The sequence below is a fragment of the Agelaius tricolor genome, unplaced genomic scaffold (assembly GCF_023055355.1).
Source record: "Agelaius tricolor isolate 1412-34295 unplaced genomic scaffold, bAgeTri1.0.p SCAF_11, whole genome shotgun sequence".
Classification (NCBI taxonomy): Eukaryota; Metazoa; Chordata; class Aves; order Passeriformes; family Icteridae; genus Agelaius; species Agelaius tricolor.
Genome location: NW_027269271.1, coordinates 29,475,050 through 29,490,297, shown reverse-complemented (window position 1 = coordinate 29,490,297; position 15,248 = coordinate 29,475,050). Strand labels below are relative to the sequence as shown.

The 15,248-nt window shown below is 52.1% G+C and overlaps 1 protein-coding gene across 3 annotated transcripts in view; it reads left to right on the top strand.

The window, feature by feature from the left end:
- The first annotated feature begins 21 nt into the window (after positions 1-21).
- JAK1 (Janus kinase 1) overlaps positions 22-15,248 on the top strand; it is a 71,523-nt gene continuing 56,296 nt past the window's right edge. Inside the window, exons 1-3 of one of the 3 annotated variants that reach the window (XM_071436926.1) lie at positions 22-132; positions 587-895; positions 1,818-1,923. The gene's annotated coding sequence lies outside the window, so the exon portion shown is untranslated. Of the gene's footprint in view, positions 133-240; positions 427-586; positions 896-1,817; positions 1,924-14,025; positions 14,214-15,248 lie in introns of those variants that run through there. The other 2 variants (XM_071436925.1, XM_071436924.1) reach the window with 2 other exon arrangements.

The following is a 15,248-nucleotide window of genomic DNA, read 5'->3' as shown; positions in this document are numbered from 1 at the left end:
CGCCGCCCCCGGAAGCGGGCGCGGGTCACGTGGGCGCGCGGCGCTGCCATAAACACGGCAAGATGGCGGCGCTCACGCCGCCCGCCCGCCCGTGCTGCGTCATGTCGCGCCCCGGCCCCGCCGCGCCCGCAGGTGGGTCCGGCCCGGCGCGGCCCCGGGCACCGCGGAGTGGGCGGCCGGCGGCGGGGGGCGCGGGGCCGGCGGCGCCGGGCGCGGCGCTGCCCCGTGGCGCACTCGCATTTTCGGGGGCTGCGCGGGCGGGGCCGCCGCCCCCCCCCTGCCCCGGGCGGGTCCCGGCGCCGCTGAGGGGCGAGCGGGGCGGGGGGCGCTCGGCGGTATGGGGGCTCCCCGTCCTCTCCCGTCCCGTCCCGTCCCATCCCGTCCCGTCCCGCGGCTGCTGCCCGGCTTTCCCCCTCCCCGCTCCAGGTAAGCTCGGGCAGCGCCCTGGCAGCGAAGTTGGGAGGGAGCGGCGGTGGCGGCCCGGGCCCCGCCGCCCCTCAGCGCCCCCGTGCCCGCCGCCTGCCGTGTCACCGCCCGCACGCCGCTGGATCCCCGTCACCAGATGTTTGTTTTCTTCCCTCCTCAGGCTCGCCGGGATTCGTGCTCAAAGCGCGCCGGGGAAGATGGAGATGAGGTTTGTTCCCCTCAGGCACCTCACGAGCCCGCGCAGGGTGAGAGCAGCTCGCAGCGCTCGGAGATCCTCGGCCCGTGCGTAGGGGTGGGGAGGGACCAGCCCCGGGGCTGTGGGCAGGGAATGTCCCCAGCCCCATCGCTGGGATGCCGAAGGAATTTTGGTTCCTATGAAACAACTGCAAAAACATCACCAGCCCCAAAGGGGCAGGAGGTGGAACTGGAGTTTAAAAACCAACCAGGCCGACTTAAACGGGTTTCAAAGGTGAGAACTGGCAGCAAACACTGGAAACTGGAGGGGTTTTTTTAAAAAGTGTATGGAAATTTGCCTTAGCAATAATAAGAACAAAAATGTGTGCCGGACTCCAAAACTAATGTGGGGTTTGTTATAAAAAAGGTGATTTTTTCCAGATAAATGGAGAACCTGCTTGAGCTTTCTGCATCAGGTCTGTGTAGCTTTAGTCTGGCTGAAGCAAAGCAAAAATCTGTGTGTGTGTGTGAGATGCAAGACAGCAAAATGTATTTGAACCGGGGGAAGAGCTGGGTCCTCCAGAGAAAATGGCATCAGCCCTTGGAATATGGGTGTGACTCCAGGAGTTGCTGTTGCAGAGGGTGCTGGGGAGGAATTGTTCCCCCTCTCCCTTAAAAACCCCTGATAAGGAACTGCTGGAGCAGTAAAATCCTGATAGAGTGATCAAAGCATGCTTGAATTGCAAAGCAGCGATTCTTCTCTCATCACCTCAGCCTGTGAGATGTAGAATTCCCAATCCCACACTTAAGCCATGCTGAAATTAGTAGAATTCCTCGCCTGGAATACCAATGGTGGTGTGAGAACACCTGGGAGTGAGAGCCAAGGGCTCGTTGCTCATGCAGCTCCTTTCCTTTTCAAAACCCACCCTTGCACGGACAGAATCCATTAATATTTTTAGCAAGTTTTTGTTGTGCTTTCCTAGCAACAGCCAATTCCTTAATGATTAATCCCTAAACTGTGGCAAATCTGCAAATTTGGGGATGCATGCTGAAGTCATCTGTGCTGCCTGACGTCAGCATTGCATAATCTGTTGACTGTCCCCCTTTTATGTAATGTATGTTTGGAGTTTGTTTTAAAATGTGCAAATGTTTTTTTTTTTTCCCCTGCGTGCTGCTGCTCCGATATTCCACGTTTGCCTCTCCGTTGCCCTCTGGAGTTGCAAACTTGTAAGGCAGCGTTTTCACGGCTGGATCCAGCCCAGTGTTTTGTGTTTCTCTCTTAAAAACAGCCTCTGGGACATCTCAGCACCCTCTCTTTGCCAGGTGAGTTATTTAGAGTGTTAAAAAAAAAACCAAACAAACAATTTTTGGAGTTTCTGCTTCCTGCTGGTGGAAACATGGAAGCTTCTTGTGCTGCTCCATCAACATCATAAATGGACTTTTATTGGAAACTTAGTAACACATTAACTCTGGCAGCATGAAACCCTTGTGTTTTTTTAAACTCATTTCAGAACTTGATGTATCCAATTCCCTCAGGCAACGTGGGGGTGGTAGAAATAATTTTGTGATGTTTTCAGGAATGCCTGGTTTTAGGAAAGAAAAAAAAAGCCAAGAGGGGGTAAAGTTGTAGAAATACACAACAAAGTGGTGGGTGGAGGAATACTTCCATGATCTTTTCGCAGTGCCTGTTTTTAAGGAAGTGAAAAAAAACAATGGGGGGGAGTAAATATAGGTTGATGGAAGCTTGCAATTTAACTAATTAGTGGGATTGTGCATTCCAAATGTTTTTATGTGGATTTGTTGACCTGAAAATGCCAGCTCGGGCACCTGGAGGCTGCTCCCTGCAGTCCCTGTGGGCACAGCCGGCCCTGGGAGCTGCTCCCCTGGGAGGGCACGGCAGGATCAGCCCTGCTGCCTGTGCACACACACACACACACACACACACACACACACACACACACACACACGTGCCAGGCTCCAGAGGAGCCCAGTGGGGCTGTGGGCTGGGCACTCCAGGAATGGCTGGAAGAGCAGGCAGCAGGAGCCTGGCGGGCTCAGGGCACGGTGCCGGTGCCACCCTTGGGGCTGGTGCCGCCGTCGGGGCCGTGCCCGCCGTGATGCCACTGTCCCAGAGTGGCTCCAGCAGCTCTCCTGGCTGCCTGCCACTGTCCCCACTGCTCCCTGACACCCAGCACTCGGCAGCATGAGCCAAGTGCTGCTGGCTGCCTGGATTTAAGGGGGAGGAAGGGCTGTCCCCTGGAGCAGGGGGGGTTACTCTCTCTCCATTAAAGCCAGCGTGGGTGGATTTGCCCACAAGGAGCTGCTGCTTAAAACCACTCGGAAGCCGCCGTGGTCATTAAGATTTAACACTAATTATGTGGATGATTTCCTGGAGTGAACCTCAGCTGCAAAGCCACTTGTGTTAAGGCTCCTGAGGCTTTCACCTGTGGGGTGACGTGGGGTTTTTGGGACACTGAGGGAGGAGGACACCGAGGACTCGGCAGTGCCACGGAGGGGCCAATGACTGCCAGGCTGCCCTGGCTCAGTTATCACAGTGCTGATGCTGTCTCTTGTAAAGGTACAGTACTGTGATAACTGAAGGATGGCAGCCATCTGAGCTTCACGGCACCCTGGGGCCACCAAAGCCCCCACGCACGGCGTCCTGCTCCACTGGAGTGCGCTCGTTTCACCTGGAGCCCTTGGCATAAAGGTCACGTTTGTTTCAATAAAATATTACACACTCTGCCTCGGTATTGGCTGTTTCCTCTGGGGAGGGCTTCCAGAAATGCTGTGCTTTGGAAGTGGTCAGGAGTGGTTCCCAAAGCAGGGTCCTGTGCAGCCTGGTGGATATTAAATAACAGAGAGGCTCCTCGGTGGGGTTACTTGGTAACAGAACAAATTATTCTGTAGCAATTGAGAAAATGAAGCCCTTTTAAGATACTTTTTAATATTTTTTTTGTTAGGATACAGCAGTCTTGGCTGGTTACTGTAACTCAGAGGTCTCTAGGTGGAAATTGGTGGTGGGAATTGGGTTCTTCCCAGCAGTGAGTTACTGGTGGATCGGGGACAGCCCCTTGCAGGGTTTCCTCGGGGCTTCTCTGCTCTGTGAGTGGGAGACTGAATTTCCTGGGTCATTTTTACAGCGATGTCATCAAAATCCCTGGAAATGAGGTGTTTTTCAGGGAGCCAGTGCTGATCTTTGTGCCGTGTGAGTTAACTCTGCAGTGCTGGGACACGACAGCAGAGGGGCCCCGCGGGCCGGCTTGTGGTGGGACTGTGAAATCCCAAGATTTTAGCATAAAGTAACCGGAGAGCTGCAGAAATGTCCGTGCAGTGCCCGTTTCCCAGATTGCTGCCCTTCCCCGAGGAGCTGGTGGCATTCAGGATGCCGAGGCTGATGCAGCACTTTCCAGAGGTCACTGTTTGCTCTCCATCCTGACATTCGGCGTGGTCATTGACCCAGTGGTGTTTAGAAATTCTTCTTTCTGAGCTGGATCATTCTTGTCCAGCAGGGCTTTGCCCTGTGCTTCCCTGCTGCTCGGGGGAGAAGACAGGGATTAACCCCAAGATGATAAAAAGATGGTTTTTCATTTCCCTGCTGCTCACTGGAAGTTTTTGGGGCCAGCCTGGCGGGGTCAGGGCTGTGCAGCCACAATGGAACATTTTGCCAGCCTGCGTCACTTAAAGGGGGGAAATTCTTACTGGTGCTGGGACAGAGGCTCGAGGCTGCTTCTGGAGGAGGCCTCTGTCTCACCAGAAACTGCAAACAATAAAAAAGACACTCTGCTACCAAGAGTTTAAATTCTGGACTAAAATCTGAGCAGAGTCAACCCCCAGCTTCCACTTTCCAAAGGTTTCAGGCACCTCTTGATCAGGCAGGAATGTGCTTATCCCAAAAAGGAGCAGTGCTCATCATCTCTGTACTGGCTGTCCCACAGCAGCGCTGCTGTGCTGCTCCCTCCTGTGCCACCATCATTCCAGGATGGACAGGACAGAGGAGCACCTGGGGGATCCTGGCCATGGGAGCATCTGAAAGCTGCCCAGGGCTCTGTTTTTCCCCATTTCAGGATCCAGCAGGTGCTCAGGCAATGTGCAATCCCTCTCCTGGCACAAAGGCAGGTGCATCCAGCCAGGTGCTCGTGGTGCTGCCCCAGGGACAGCTCCAGGTGCTCCCTGATAGGAGCAGTCACCTGGTGACTCCCTGTAGAAACCATCAAGTTCTTTCCTGCCCACAGAAAGCAAGATGAGTGCTCAGAGGCAGATCCAAGGTTTGTTTTGGGTCAGATCCAAGGAGTGCAGTTGCTCACCTGCCTAGCCATGGCTCAGGTTTGAGGTTAAAGACCAACCTGTGCTGTTTTTAGGGATGTGCAGCAGAGCTGTGCGTGGGACACTCCTGTGGGGCTGCTGAACAGGCACAGCCCGCCCCAGTGACTGGTGCCTCTCATTTCCTGTCACAACAAGCACAGCCTCAGCTCTGCCGTGGCACAGGAACTGAAGCACTGCCTGTGCCTCAGAGCAGCACCTCTCCAGCCACATTTACTGGAATCTATCTCCCTCTCTAGCACAGTGGGCAGAGAGTCCATCTCTTTTTCCTGTAGCTGCCTCCTGATATGGGAGTGGGACAGGCTGGTGGGTTTGCTGCCCAGACATTGCTGCACATGAACAATGCAACTCTCAGAGTCTCTTTTGCCACTGGAGCACTTCCTCCTACCAACGTGTTGAAGCAAGACATAAACAACCTGCATCCAGTGGTGCAGAAACAAGGCCCATGCTCTCTCTGTCTGTGATTTCTGGGACTGATCCCAAGGCAGGGCAGTTCCTGGTGCTGTGTCTCAGCTGCCATTCCAGATGGGTCTGTTCTCACCCAGCAGTTCTCAGGCTCTTGCATCAGGAATGTCCCTTTTCCTGTCTGGACTCTGCTGCCTTCCCACCCACGCTCCACGTGGGGAGAGGAGCACTTCTGCTCCTGGGATGTCTCCTCAGGGCTGTGAGGCTGCAGACTGGAATGGCTGCTCTGCTCCTGGCTCCCAGCCTCAGCTCAGCCTTTTAAGGGTGGGAGCTGCTACTCGGAGCAGTCTGGCCCTTCTGACAGCAGCAGGATTAAAGGCATCCACTGTCTGCAGCCCTTGAAACCAGGTGAAGATGTTACCTTTCCCCAAAATGCCTTTTTTCCCCCCAAATGTACCTTCTGTTGCTGTTGGACTGAAATAAGAAGAATCCTTCCCAACAGAGCTTTAAGCACTCAGCCATTTCAAAGTCCAGCAGTGCCCTGTATGAGTCAGACTGTTTCAATTGCTGCTTATTTAGATCTTCTCCAGCTTAGTGCAGACACTTGAACTTGAACTCTAACCCAGACCTTCGTGATTAAACATCTTTACAAACCAAGCCTACTTCAATGTCCCCATGCAAATATTAGATGTACCAGAAAGCAACTTGAGTTTATGTCTGATTAAGGAAATCCTCAGTGTGAGCCTGGAGATGCTGGACAATGAGGAATGAACTCTGCTGAAGTCTCTCTGTACTGTCCTGTTTTCCCCTGGAACTGGGAAAAGCAGTGCCCAGGAGCAGTGTGTGAACAGAGGGTGACACAATCCCTTCTCCTTTCTCCAGAGGGTATTTCTGCCTGTATCTCACATTTTGGAAACCGCTGCTTGCTGAGTTGTTGGATTATATGTAAACCCTGCATTTTGTCATTAGCTTGATTCACCAGTGGAAACTGTGACTTTATGTGATGGCTGATCAGGGACAAAAGTACTCAGCAGGAGCTGAGTGTTCCAGTGTGGTGCAGAGTCAGTTACTGCTGTAATTGCTGCATTTGGGCAGATGAGCAAGCCAAGATTGCAGAGTTTGGTACATCATTTGCTCTTCATAACATTTCACAGGAGCAGGAGAGGTGCACAGACCCACATGTGGATTAATATACTCTTTTACAAGGTCTTTAATTGATGCTGAGCAAATGTTCTAATTTTTCTGGGAGTGGTGGAACCAGAGGAAAGACCCCTCTACTCTAAAGGGCTTTGGCTCCCAGCTGTGCTTCAGTTTATAGGTGAAATTAGAATTTAAATCCCAAGTTCCCCTTTGACTGCAAGAGGCTGAGAGCTGCACTTTGGGGTTTGTGATGGACAGGGATGTGCATCTGCCCCTGGAAAAAGCCTCTTTCAACCAGAGCAGAAAATGGAGAAAAATACGAGGCTGCTCAGGTTTTACCTTGGACCTCCTTAAGTCAGACACTGCAGCCTCACTCACAGCTCAGGACACAGCAATCCCCAGCTCTGTGCCACACAGGGCCACCTTCAATTAAGGCAGATTTGCTCAGATTAGGTGCTGGACAGCAGTGCTAGGGGAGCCCAGAGCTGGGGCAGGAGGGTTGGAGAGGGCAGGGGGGCAGGGAGTTGTTGGTGCTCCCTCTGGCACCCCCTCTCCACAGTGAATGTCAGAGCCCTGTTGACTGCCCTCCCTTTGAATGAACTCCAGCAGCAGGCAGAGCACACTGAATAATTCAGCAGAGACGTGTGTTTAAACATTTGCACAAGCCTCAGATTCCTCCTGCCTAAAAATAAGACTGGCAGAGAGCAAGTGATTCCTGCTGGAAGTGTTGGTGGATGGACAGTGGAGCTGTGACCCCATGCCAGCAGCCAGGACCCATCCATGGGTCTCATCCCTGCTGCCTGCACCAGCCTGGGGCTGAGGGTGGTGGGAAGTCCAAGGCCATGAGTCGAGGGCTGCACACACAAGGGCAGCACCAGCACAGGCAGGTTTGGTCTGGTGGTGGCAAAGAGCCCCGGAGAAAGGGCTGGTAGAGGAGCAGGGGGGGCCAGTGGGAATCAGTGGTTTAATTGGAACAGGGAGAGCTGTTTTACATGATGGGAGTCTCACCTCCTGCTTATTTTAAATACAGCATGGTTTTATGATAACACACAAAAAGGTGTCAGTGTTGGAGCAGAATCTTCCAGAGGGAAGTGGATGAGGAGGAGTAAATCCCTCTCCCATGGAAGTACAGGCTGTGCTGGATGAGATGGACACAAATCACAACTTGAGAAGCTCCACGAGGATGTGCCTGGTTTGGTGTGTTCTGTGTGCTCACATTCCCAGAGTGATAAAAACGTCACATGGTTGGGCAAAATCTCCTCCCTGTGCAGAACATCCACATCTCCTGCATCCTGGTTTGAAATGGATCCAGGGCACTCTGGAAATGAAAATTTCCACAGGTTTATTGCTAATGAAGCCTAATTAATTTTGGATGTAAATGTGCCAAGCTTCTGCAGTTGTGTGCAACCCCATTAAAGGAAAACTCAGGGCAGTTTTTATCTGAAAATTATCAGAGGAACAGGGTTTTTGTTGAATTTCTTCTTAGACTGTGGACTTCTCCCTTCTTCACCTCTTGAACTCAGCTAAGTTAATGTCACAGTCTTTTAAAACAGCTGCCTGAAATACAAGAGGAAATGAGGAAAACAGAGAGATGGGAGAAAATTCCTGCACTGCTCCTCACCTCCATAGCTTTCATGGACTGGAATGGTAACTTCAGCCATTTCCACCAGATTTTGTGTTGCAATCTGGATGTTCTCAGTAGGTTAGAAACCCATATTCAAGTTCACTGTGACAACTCTCTTAGTGTGGACTGTGCTATTTAAAGGCCACCCAGGGTGACAGAGACCAGCCAGAAGATCACATTTCTCTAAGATCCCTGACACTCTCTTTTTCCCCTTCCCACAGCAGCCACTTGGTCTTGCTGACTCCATTCAACGAGCACAGCTGGACTGGGGCACTCAGCTCATCCTTAATGGGAAAATACTCCACTTTCCTCCAGCTCTGGAGTTTGTTTGCTATCCTGCCTAGATTTCTGAACCCTCTGTGCCATTATGAACAACACCCTTCCTAGAAACACAACCTCAATTCCCAATCTCTTGATGACAGAGGAAGGGGCAATATGGTAAACCCCACCTCAAAATGCTGCTTTTTAGCCCAGAGTGAGGAATTGTCATTTCCAAAAGTGCACATGAGGAAAACAACAGCAACAGAGTGAGCTTTGGAATTTGTCCAGGCACTAAAGATTTTAGAAATACTATGTGCTCTGTGTCACGTGTGTCCCCCTGAATGGGACAGGGAACCTGGACAGTGCTGGGCACGACCTGAGAAATGCCTCAACCAGGTACACAAATTCTGGGGTGTGTGGACAGAGAGGGACATGATCAATATTGGATCATTTTGGTGACAAACGTGACATTTCCCATCTGAAAATATTTAATTATTGCTCAGGTTGAGGTCACTGCTGTGCTTTGTGCCTCGCCACCAGCACATTCCACTTCCAAACTTGCCCTTATAAAACGCAGCTGTTGCACGCACAACTTTTTCTGGGATATATATATCTCTCCCAGAAAAAAAAATAAAATATCCATATATATCCATAAATATCCCTGTGGATGTGGAGCCAGTCTATGAGAGCAGCACTGTCTAGCTCCAGTGGTGTGGCTGGCAGGCAGCCAGGCAGCAAGTGGGTACCTGTGAGCTGTGCCAGCAGCAAGCTCATCCTTCTGGAAAGGGCTGTGCTGGGAAGTGGATGAGATCAAGAAAATGCATTTGAGCTTCTGGGCACTATTGATTTGTCTTGATGTATTTTATTCATCTGCTTGAAGCACAATAGAAACGTGCTGGTGGAATGAGTTCAGGGGAGGGGGAGCCAGAAGCAGGGTTTGGAGCTGGCCACCATCACCATCTTCCTCCTCTGCAGCTGCTCCAGAGCTCTACACAAACCCAGTTTCTGCTTCCCAGCAAGGCAGCAGAAGGGATATTTTTCAGCAGAGAAATCTGGGGGGGGGAAATGAAAATAAAACTGTTGGTTTGGTTTGGTATAAGAACAATGAAGAACCAGAGAGACGGCAACGGGGAAAACCAGACAGTGAAGGCAAGCAGCGACAAGAACACGCCCGCTGCAGGGCTGGGACACGGCAGCAGCACCTTCACACTCCCCAGCTGGGAGCAAAGCGAGTGAACCCATCCCCCCGGGCAGGAAAGTCGGGAATTGAGCTCCTGTTGCACCTCCCGCCCACGGCTCTGGCACTGGCTGCAGCCTGCCCAGGAAATCCCCTGCAGCCCGGCCGGGGCACCGGGGAACCAGGGCACAACATCTCATCTCTGTTCTGCCGAGTGCCCCTGGACCGGAGACGTGAAGGAGCTCTCCTTCCCCAAAATGAGATTATAGCTGTAAAAAGAAGGGTGGGACGCCATGTTTAGGAGTAGTTAATTACTCGGAAGCAATTCACACCTTGCCCGCGTCTCAAAATAAATTCTCTGGCTTGCTTTTCCAAGCAGAGCTCTCTGAAAACCGTGTCAGCAGCGGGGTTTCACGCATGTTCCGTGAGCACAGGAAGCTGAAGATAAATTCAGCAACAGATCAGATGTAAAGAACTTGTGCCCTTGGCTGTCTATTTATACACCCCACGGGCAGGCAGGGCCCCAGGGGCTCTGAGGTGTTCTGTGGGGATGGGGTGCAGGGGTACCCACAAACCCAGCTGAAGGGGTGCTTTGGATTTTGGAGCATCCAGGGTTTGGTTGGGTGACCCCCTCCTCCTGCTCCTCCTGGCCCTGCATCCTGCCATGGGGAAAACCAAAAATATAATTCATAAAATGATTTTTAATTTCCACAGCGCTCTGCAGAAGCGTGTGAGGACACAGAGTTGTTCTCAGAATGCTTTCAAATCCTACTACAGGTTAGGGAATTTTACATCTCCTTTTACTCATCTCTGGCTTCATTGCATCCTCCTGAATTTTGCTGATACGAGTGAGGAGAACCAGGCCCCAGAGTTACTGCCAGGAACAAATCAATGACAAGCTGGAACACTTAGAGATGTTAAATCACCTTTATATAAAAGTCCTGTCAATCCCAAGCTGATGCCATCAGTGATTTAAAGCACTTTACCGTATGCCCCATAGTGTAGTTTGAAATACATTTTTTAAAAAAAGCTTTTAAAACATTTAAACTCTTTAAGGTGAAGTGGAAATATCCCATTTCAGAGGGAAAGGTGAAGCTTGAAATCAAACTGCAGAGTGGACAAGGAGGGGATAATCCATGCATCCATCCCTATCCCTCTTTAAAGAAGGATACAAGAGGAAATTTGTTGGCATTTAGCTTGATTTTTAAATCACAAATACCAAGACAGTCAGATCTCATCTTCTGTATTTGCCTCTTATTTTTTTGGTGGAGAATATCAGTGCATCCTGGAATTTGCAAAATAAAGAAGGATGAAAGACACAAGAGAATTCTTCAGATGTGTCACTGCACCCCAGTACATAGAGGGGAAAAAAAGGTTTGTTTTTCTTTATTTACTTTTCTGCAGCTCTTTGCCAGCCTATTCTCTTTCTAAGCAAGAAACAAAGCCACAATTACAGATGATTAATTCCCTAGAGAAAACTACTTTAAGAGTTTTAGTACAAAATTGCATCCTTCCTATAGGCTGGAATGTTGTGGTAAACACAGACAATTTTGGGTATAGGCTGGAAATGCCCCCCCGTTATTAACATAGTTCTTGGAGGAATTTTTAAAAGTACATTGATTTCATCCCAGTTTCATGTCACAGAACAACCAGCAGTGTCCCAAAATCAAGGAAAAGAAGGAAAAGCTGACGTAGCAGACAGGACTGGGAGACTGAACACACAATTTCAGTGAAATCCAAGTGCCAGAGCAGCTCAGCCCCTGTTTTTTTTTTAAAGTGAGGTGTCTGTGATTTTAGTTCTGGCTGAAGGACGTGGCCTTTGGCAGCCTGGGTCATTCCTGGACATGATCCCGGGCTGTGGGCACGGATTTAGGTGGAGCAGAGGTAAAGCTGCTCTCCTCCACGAGCAGCCCCAGGCTAAGCCCCTTATGCAATCCTGGGTCACAGCCTTGGCTGGGCTGGGCAGCTCCAGGGTTTAAGGACCTTTGCAGCATCAGTTGCTGTGCTGAGAAACAAGTCCGGCCTGTAAGGCAGAAATAATGCAGATCTGGGGTGGTTTTCAGCATGAAAACCCACCAGGAAAAATGATTTTATCCTCATCGAGGCAAAGCCATGAGAAGGGCTGGTGAGAAGGAAAGAGAATTGGTGGAAGCAGCTCCTGCAGGTAAAATGCAGGGAAAAGGGAACAAGAAGAGGTCAGGCCTGGGACCATGGTACATCCATACATATCTTAGGTGTTGGAGCCCTGGATACTGAGAATTTCAGACTTTCTGTGCTGCCAGGCACTGACCCCCAAAAGAACACTGAGGCAGTGGAGAAAGCTTCCAAAATTAAATGACAGAAGTGGGATTGTGGGGGTGGACTTTGAACAGAAGTGTGTAACATCACATGGTGGGAAACTTAGAGTTTAAAGTTTTAGAATATAGTAATATATATAAGGCAAGAGGGGAGTTTTAGGGTGGTGGCTGGTCCTTCTTCTTCACCTTCTCCTTCATGAGTGTAGGTGGTATTTTGTCATTAGATAGAAAAATCCACATTGCAGAACATGAGTGGTTAGTTATTAGGTTAAAAGTAAAAATAATTTAAGTGTCGTTTCTTTATTAGATAGTTTTTCCTTAAAAGACCTTATAAAGATAAATATGAGGCCATTTTGTAGCTTGACAGTGAATTGCTGTAGAATTCACAACTTATAAGACTACAATATAGAATTAATAAACATCTGAGCTCGAACATGAAATACCATCTCTATGCATTTAATCCCAACCCTGACCAAAGCAGAAAAAGAAGATAAAAGTGCAATAGTTAAGGGAACATCCTTCCCTAGGAGGGAAGTGAGGCCCTGGCACTGGTGCCCAGAGCAGCTGTGGCTGCCCCTGGATACCTGGCAGTGCCCAAAGCCAGGTTGGATGGGGCTTGGAGCAGCCTGGGACAGTGGGAAGTGGCAGGGTGTGAAATCAGATGATTTTTAATGTCCCTTCCAATCCAGACCCTTCCATGATTCCATGATTTGCACTGTTTAACCTCTCTTCTTCCAGCCTCAGGCTCTTTTCTAACCTGGAGATTACCAAAGTGATGGAAACAGGGTGAGGCTCCAGTGCTTTCCCACAGTGCATGGTTAATCCAGACCCAGTGGCCATGTGGCTGAGGAAAAAGGTTTATGTGGTGTAAAATCATCCAAATTCCACCCTGCTGGTTCCCTGATGGCTGTGGAAACAGGGCTGGCTGGATTCCTCTCGGCAGAGGGGAAGAATGGAATCAGTGATTATTTGTCCAGTTTGTAAGTGACAACCACCTGGACATGTGCACTCCCAGGCCAGCAGCAGCTGCCTCCTGGCTGCTCCCAGGGCCATTTGCTGGAGAAAAGGGACAAAACTCGGGATTGCTGAGGCACAAGGCGGATGAGCTGGGGCAAAGCAGCTGCAGAGGTGTGTAAACACCTCAGAACAGCCAGGGGCCTTTCACACCTGCTGCTGCCACACGCCAGAAAGCCTTGATAAAATGGTGTCAGTGTGCTCAGGCTGAGTTACACGGAGGGGAAATATTTATCAGAATGGGTTTTCTAATGACCTATTCATCTTTTAGGACAATTCCCCCAAAAGGCAGCAGCAGATTTACTCTTCTGTCAAGAAAATGCCAGATACGTGTGGTGTGTGGGAAGCAGGGGCGAGTGATTTCATTGAACTGAATCATTTTCTTACGCGTTTTACTTCCACTTGTGCCGTTTCCTGTGACTGACAAGAGTTTGAAACCGCAGTGAGAAAAACAGTTTCTTTTCTGTGCAGACGGGAGGATTGTGAGCATCTCCTCATTTCAGTGAGTTGTTTACACTGCCTCGCTCACATCGGCGTGAGAATGGAAACGAGGTTGTGGGTTTGTAAAAGATGATCCAGACACACCTGACAGGAGCTTGTATCCAGGTGAGGGTTGGGCTTTTCTGACACCAGCCATAGGACAAGAAGATGTGGTCTTAAACTGTGCCAGGGCTGGTTCAGGTTGGACACCAGGAGGAATTCCTCCATGGAAAGGGTGCTCAGGCCTCGGAAGGGGCTGTGCAAGGAGGTTCGGAGGTGTCCAGGGAAGGGCTGGAGGTGGCACTCAGCGCTCTGGGCTGGGTGACTGATTGGACTCGGTGACTTTGGAGGGCTTTTCCCAGCTCAATGATTCTGTGACTCCGTAATTCTCTAGCTCAAACAGCCCCTTGACAAACTCTGGGCATCTGCAGAGGTGACAGCCGCAGCCTCGGCGCTGGGGTGGGGAAGGACCCGCAGCTCCGGCACTGTCCGAGCGGTAACCACAGAACGCTGGCACGGCTCGGGCTGGAAGGGGCCGTTCCCACACGGGCCGTACCCACACAGGGACCGCTCCCTCACGAAGGCTCTTCCCACACAGGGGCCGCTCCCACACACGGAGCGTTCCCGCCCCGGCCCGCTCCGCTCTGTACCGCGGGGCCTCAGCCGGGCCCAGGCACCTCCCCGGGGCGGGCCCGGCCCGCGCATGCTCCGTGCGCCTCCGCCGTGCCGGGACCGCCGCCCTCCGCTCTCCGCCGCCGAGCGCCGCGGGCCGTCCCCGGGCTGAGCCGCTCCCGGCCCGGGCTGCCCGCACCGCACCGCCCGGCCCGGCTCGGCCCGGCCTGCACCGAGCGCCCTGGGCCGCCCCGCAGGGCGCCGCCCCGCCACGGCAGCGGTGAGTGGGGCCGGCCGGGGCTGCCGCGGCTCCGGGCCGGCCTGGGGGGGACCGGGGAGGGCGGAGCGGGCGGCGGGCGCCTTTCCCGGGGAGCGGAGCGGGGGCGGCGTGGGCTTCTCCCGGCGGCCGCGTCACGGACTCAGCGCGGCGGGCGCGCCCGGGGTGCGGAGCGGCTGCGGGCCCTGAGCCCAGAGGGGCCGGTGCCCGTGAGGAACCGCCGCGTTCCCCCGGTCCCAGAGCGAGCGGAGCCTCCGCGTTCCCCCGGTCCCAGAGGGAGCCGATGGAGGTGCCCCCGGTGCCCCTCAGGCAGGGCTGTCAGAGCCACATTTCGGGCCCGGGGGAACAGCAGTGAAACGGCTCCGGTTGTGGCCGCCGGTGGGTTTGGGGGAGTTAGAAGCCCCCGGAGCCCCGGGTGAGCGCGGACCGTGAGCTCTCAGTGCCGGGGACATCCCTGCCTTCCACTGCCGGGCAGCTGATGGTGTCCGGCTGTCGGTCTGGCAGCTGTTCTGTACACAGGGACACTTGGGGACATCTTCCACCCCTCTGTGCCCCTTCCCTCACGGGAGGTAGGTGCCGGCCGTGGCTGGGTATCCATCACCCCAAAGGACACGCAGGAATGAGGAGCAGGGACCCTGGCGAGTTGTGCCGATTGTGCACCTTCTGCAGATGCCTAAACCATAATTCTGCTCTGTGCGTGTGTGACAAAGTAATTGCTGCGTGGGATAATGGCTGCGAGTCGGAGCTAAATCGATCTTTAAGGTCTCTTTAACCCAAACCAATCTATGGTTCTATAACCGTGTTGAATTGGGGTTTTAAAACCCCATGTATGAGGAGAACCAGGACAAATCTGAAGCACATCAAGGCTGCTGCTAATAATGCAGATTGAGGGTAGAAAGACAGCTCAGCAGTGGCTCCGTGAGGCAGGAGAGGATGGATCCAGCTCTGTTTAAACAGACACTGTGCTGAGGAGGATGCACTGTCTGTTCCAAGGGATTAGCAATGGGAAGTCATAATTTGAGGCATGTCTAAAATGCT